The sequence below is a fragment of the Silurus meridionalis genome, chromosome 20 (genome assembly GCF_014805685.1).
Source record: "Silurus meridionalis isolate SWU-2019-XX chromosome 20, ASM1480568v1, whole genome shotgun sequence".
NCBI lineage: Eukaryota > Metazoa > Chordata > Actinopteri > Siluriformes > Siluridae > Silurus > Silurus meridionalis.
In genome coordinates this window covers 7,496,511-7,502,680 of record NC_060903.1, presented here as the reverse complement: position 1 = coordinate 7,502,680, position 6,170 = coordinate 7,496,511, and the positions used below count along the sequence as shown (strand labels likewise).

The 6,170-nt window shown below is 35.7% G+C and overlaps 1 long non-coding RNA gene across 1 annotated transcript; it reads left to right on the top strand.

Annotated features, from left to right (window-relative positions):
- Positions 1-942: 942 nt before the first annotated feature.
- Positions 943-4,397, top strand: LOC124403170. Its single transcript, XR_006928849.1, has 3 exons — positions 943-1,709; positions 2,039-2,095; positions 4,189-4,397. It is a non-coding gene; the product is annotated as an uncharacterized LOC124403170 (long non-coding RNA).
- The last annotated feature ends 1,773 nt before the right edge of the window (positions 4,398-6,170 follow it).

The following is a 6,170-nucleotide window of genomic DNA, read 5'->3' as shown; positions in this document are numbered from 1 at the left end:
CAACATAGAGAAGCTGGTGCTGGATCTGTGATGATCTTAAAAGTTGAGCTATTTTATGAGTTGCTCAGTAGCTCATAGTTTTATAACCATAAAGACTGTATAAGACTGTAGAAAGAACATTACTTATAATCTTATACTCCAGTACTCATGTTAGTTCTCACTCTCCAGTGTTCTGTATTGGTGAAAGATTTATGATCACACTCTTGATGTCACCCAAATGAGGATGGGTTCCCCTTTTGAGTCTGGTTCCTCTCAAGGTTTCTTCCTCATAACATCTAAGGGAGTTTTTCCTTGCCACAGTCTGCACATGCTGCTCATCAGGGATAAATGCACACCATTTACTTTGACTGTTGATTTCTGCAAAGCTGCTTTGAGACAATGTCTGTTGTCAAAAGCGCTATAGAAATAAACTTGACTTGACTTGACTTGACTGTAGAGCTATAGGATTGGGCTATACAGATGCTAATAATTGAAAATAACAATAATTTGTGAAACGACAATAAGGTTGTAGATTTGACAGATGTTCAGTTTATAAATCTAATTACAAACATAATGTCTGATGAGTCCAGACATGGAGGTTGTGTGGGGGGGTTTGCTCCGGGTTTACCTGCTTGTTCCCACATTCCACACACACACACACACACACACACACACACACACACACACACACACACACACATATATATATATATATATATATATATATATATATATATATATATATATATATATATATATATATATTTCTTGTGCGTTTGTGTTTCTTTGCTCAAGAAATTCTCTTCTGCTTATTGTTCTTCTGAAGTAACTAATTCTTTGCTACAATTTCGCCATGAAGGCCTGACTTACACAATTTCTTCTGTGTCTGCTCCTTAAACCCTGAGAAGCATTTATGTAAATTGTTTTTTTTTTCTGAGGTTGGTAATTCTAATAAAATTATTATGTATTTCATAGCATCTAATGGTTTCGGAGAACACACTTTTTTTGGATTGACTGATGTTTTTTTTATTAAAGTACTGATTACTGTCTTTTCTCTTCACTTAACTGAGTGTTTCTTATTATAATATGGATTTGTACGGTAGTTGTAGTAGCACTAATAGGGCTATTTACTCGGTTCTCACCCATTCCTCGGCACAAGATAACCGAAGGTCTAAAGCACGTTAAGAAGGCAAGAAATGTCACAAATTAATTCTAGGCACACCTGTGAACTGATTCTAGATGACTACCTAATACCTAATACATAATCTTTCAGAGAATGCCAAGAGTTTGCCAAGCTAATCAAGCTAGTTATCAAAGCTAATTGTAGCTTCATTGGATCTAAAATATAAAACATTCTGGGTTGTTTAACACATTGTGTACTTGATACATAATTCTATACATGTTCTTTCACAGTTTGGATGTCTTCAATATTAATGTACCATGTTGAAAATAATAAAAAAAAAAAGAAAAAACGCTGAAGGAGAAAGTGTGTACAATCATTTGTACACTGTAAAAAATTTCCGGGATTTCACAAGATGTAACAGTAATATTTCACAGTAACTTACATTATTAGCATTTCACAGGCATTAACTGTGATATTTCACAATATAGTACAGTGTTGAGACTTTTATTGTAAAAAGAATGCCATCAGCGAAATTACAGGAAGCGGCTGTGACTTTCCTCCCGCGCTGGCGCTATCTTTGAGTTCTCTCATCTCTGCGGATTCAGTGGTAAGTTTTAAAATGTCCAAATTTGTCAATTAAATGACTGATTTTTTATTTTTATTTTTATATATGTGATAGTGCATGAAGTATCAGCCAAATTTCGTTGTTGTAGGTTTTGTTGTTGCGCTGTTAGTGATTAACACACTCGTGTAGGACCGCGGAATTTAAATAAGAAAGAAATGAACAGACGTTGGTAGTGTTGAGTGTCCTGTGTTAAGTGTTAAGTGTTGAGTGTGCTGTACTGTGAGATTTTAAGCCTTATTTAAAAAAATAACATTATCTGTTAACTGAAGCTTTTCTTGGTGCTTACAACGTTCACTCTTTCTTTACTGTAGGTTCTTCCCACAGCATCTCACAGCGGTAAGCTAACCACTGGGGAATAAAGTTGTGAGGTAACGTTATTCTGTGGCCTGAATGTATATAAATTAGACATTATGGCGGCTGTTATCAGCTAGAAAAATGAACGTTATATGCCCGGTTTCAGTGAAACCAGGTTGTAGTGTCGTGGATTAGGGCAAAAGTAAATTCATTTCAGACTTGTGCCTTTAGCTGTGTGTGAGAGCGGTACAGAGCAGCCGCTATCTGTCTCGTCGAATGAAAAATGAAGTGCGCATGTCAATGTTTAAATATAAAAAAAAAAAAAAGAAAGAAAGAAAGAATAATAATTCGTTTGTCTCAGATAAATTCCACTGCCAAATGTTTTTTTTTTTTATTCCACTGACAAATGTGCGCCTGCGCGGCAGTGTTCTCACTGTTACACTAAGCTAACCTCTTGTGTTTGCAAGCACACGAACGTTAGCCTACTGTGATCTTTAGCTGAACTTAATTTATATGTTTATAATTATTGGCTTTTAATAATCTTGTTTGTATTTATGAGCAGTAGTGGGGTGGTGAGCTTTCTAACTAAGTTACACACATCGTTCATTTTAGTGTTGACACCCTAGTTGTCTTGTCCCTTAGTTTTATATTTTCACTAATGTGTTTAAGATTTTTTTTTTTACTTTTAGGTTGTTCAGTTTAGTAACTTTCATGTGTAGGAACCAAATATATTAACTTTGAGTTATTAGGGCAGTCTGTTATCTATATCCTAAGTAACAAGATCAGTTTTAAATCTGGTTAGCCCTGTATTTTTTTTTTTTCTCAAACTGAATCGAACACAATGTTCAACTGTAAATTTAGTTTGTGTGAACATGTGTCTCAGACAGTTATTGAGTTTATTCAACACTCAAAACTGCATAGTAACGCTCCCGACTTTATGTACTATTGCGGTGTACCTGAATGCTCTCGGATATGTCTCAAATCAAATGCTTTAAAATCTCATATGTATAGAGAGCATACAGGGCGTAGATCATCTGTGATCATCGTAAGCGGTTTGCAACTCCCCTCAAATGTGTGGCTCAGTTTTGTACATTTACATGTGACACCTTAAGGTCCCTCATTAAACATTTAAAGTCACACATACAAGAAGGTTTAGAAATAAAATGCCCAGTCAGAGGTTGTGATTGCAGCTTTACCGTTGCATCCTCTTTAGCCTCGCATTTTTCAAGGAAACATAGAGATCTAGATCACGCCTTGTTATGTGTCTCTGATCCTACTGAGCCTAGTAGTCCGTGTAGTCAGCCATGTTCTGATACTTTCCTTGTGGAAGATACTGAGCCAGAAAGGGAATTTGCTGTGGATGAAACTCTCTATTTACAAAACCTTGCCCTTCTGTATCTTAAATTACAAGGCAAGTTGTTGCTACCATCCAGTACAATACAGACAATCATTGAGGACTTTCAAAATGCCCATGAAATCGGCCTGTCTCATTCCTATATGATTTTAAGTCAGAAACTAAAAGAACTTGGAATCCAAGAGGCCACCATAAGCAACATCATTGATGAAATTAGCAGGGCAGATCTTCTTAAGATGGGTAACAGGGACATTTTGAGCACAGACCAAAAAAGAAAGAGCTTTTTGAGAGTTTTGTTTGTGCAATGTAGTACTGCAACAGCTGTAAGAAAGGTTATAAAAAGCTGTTAGCATATAAGGATGTAAATGGTCTTCCTTCCTGTAAATGGTCCAATAAATACCATACCGAGTTCATCATACTGAAATACTATTGTACTGTGAATTTTTGATACTGTTACATCCCATATAAAGATGCAACTTGACACATTGCAAATTATGAAAGTCAGAATGTAAAAATGACAAAACTGAAGCATACATTAGGAGGCACTCTGTGATCCATGTCATTGGCACATTATTCCTGTTGGGTGGAGCAAATTCAAGCAAATTGATAAAATTTTATTGAGGAGAAAATCCATTAAAAAAATTATTTATTTAAATGTTATAAATAATACTGGGCCAAGGTAATGTCACCTTGTTCGAACTGAGCAAAATTTAGTTTTGCTTTGTACTGCAAAAGCATTGACCAACTGAAGGCTACTTTTTCATCCCACTTGAAAGAAACTAACAGTTTTTATTTCTGCCTTTTTGTTTATAGGCGCTTTTTGGGCATTAATCCGGAGACAGGCACAAAGTCAAAGAAGCAGAAAGAACTCATCAACCAGCAAGTCTGTACACTCATAAGAAAACTTATTGATTTTGAATGGATGTCAGTCTAGTGTGATCCAAAATTTTGTTCTTTGTTTAGCTAGGCAGTTATGCACTTTACTAATTACTATGTTCTATATTGTCTCTTTGTTCAATAAAGAAACACTACGCTGTAAAAAGCCTTGTTGCAATTACATTTTAATGAAGTTGAAGCAACTTGAAATTACAATTCACTTAAACCTTTTTGACAGGTGAGGAGCTGCTATTAATTATAAAAATAAACTTAAAATAACTTAAGCTAATTAAAATTCATTTTTATAATTTATAGCAACTCCTCATTGGTCAAGAAGGTGAAATTTAATAGTAACTTCAAAGTAAAGTATAAGTATAAGCAGTTCTGGAAAATCGTTTTCGAGATAGTCATTGAATAATAAATAAATGTATGTATGTAATAAATGTATGAAATAAACTTATGAAATTTTTGATTGTGTTTATTTAAATTTAACATTGTTTTAATGTTGTTATTGGTATAGCCAGGACTATTACAGTGTACACTGTAAATCTACAGCAGACTAATGCTAAATTGCATTACATTAACTGTAACTTAACAGCTAAATGCAATTATTATATGGAATAATGCTGCTATATCACAGTAATCTAAAAGACATTACTTGTAATTTCACATATTACTACAGGAGCATACTGCTAATTCACAGTAATACGAAGGCCTAACTACTGTGAGGTTACAGTAAGCAGCTGTCATTTCACAAGTCTTTACTGTAAAAATGACACTAACATACTGTGAAAGTACAGTAACAACTTGACAGTAATTTACTGTGAAGTTACATACAGTACCTTCCTGTGAAAGTAATGCAACTGGTTGCCAGTAATTTACTGTGAATTTACAGTCAAATAATTTACAGTGTAGGTTTTGTTGGTCTGGGAGTAGGTTTTGTAAAAAAAAGCCTTCGAAAGACTGAAGCATATTGACGTCATATAGTGAGTTTCACCCCCATACACCCTTGATACTTATGGAGGCCCTCAAGGAAATAGCAAGTCGCTCAATATGTTATTATCGATACTCACAGCTGCTAACAGGGAACGAATAGATCATTTTAATCCATGATATGAATTTAGAAACTAATTTGAATATGAATTCATATGAATTTAATATATAAAGAATCTCAACCAGTCAAATGCTTTTTTAGCATCTACAGGGAGTGCAGAATTATTAGGCAAATGAGTATTTTGACCACATCATCCTCGTTATGCATGTTGTCTTACTCCAAGCTGTATAGGCTGGAAAGCCTACTACCAATTAAGCATATTAGGTGATGTGCATCTCTGTAATGAGAAGGGGTGTGGTCTAATGACATCAACACCCTATATCAGGTGTGCATAATTATTAGGCAACTTCCTTTCCTTTGGCAAAATGGGTCAAAAGAAGGACTTGACAGGCTCAGAAAAGTCAAAAATAGTGAGATATATTGCAGAGGGATGCAGCAGTCTTAAAATAGCCAAGCTTCTGAAGCGTGATCATCGAACAATCAAGCGTTTCATTCAAAATAGTCGACAGGGTCGCAAGAAGCGTGTGGAAAACCAAGGCGCAAAATAACTGCCCGTGAACTGAGAAAAGTCAAGCGTGCAGCTGCCAAGATGCCACTTGCCACCAGTTTGGCCATATTTCAGAGCTGCAACATCACTGAGTGCCCAAAAGCACAAGGTGTGCAATACTCAGAGACATGGCCAAGGTAAGAAAGGCAGAAAGTCGACCACCACTGAACAAGACACACAAGCTGAAACGTCAAGACTGGGCCAAGAAATATCTCAAGACTGATTTTTCTAAGGTTTTATGGACTGATGAAATGAGAGTGAGTCTTGATGGGCCAGATGGATGGGCCCGTGGCTGGATTGGTAAAGGGCAGAGAGCTC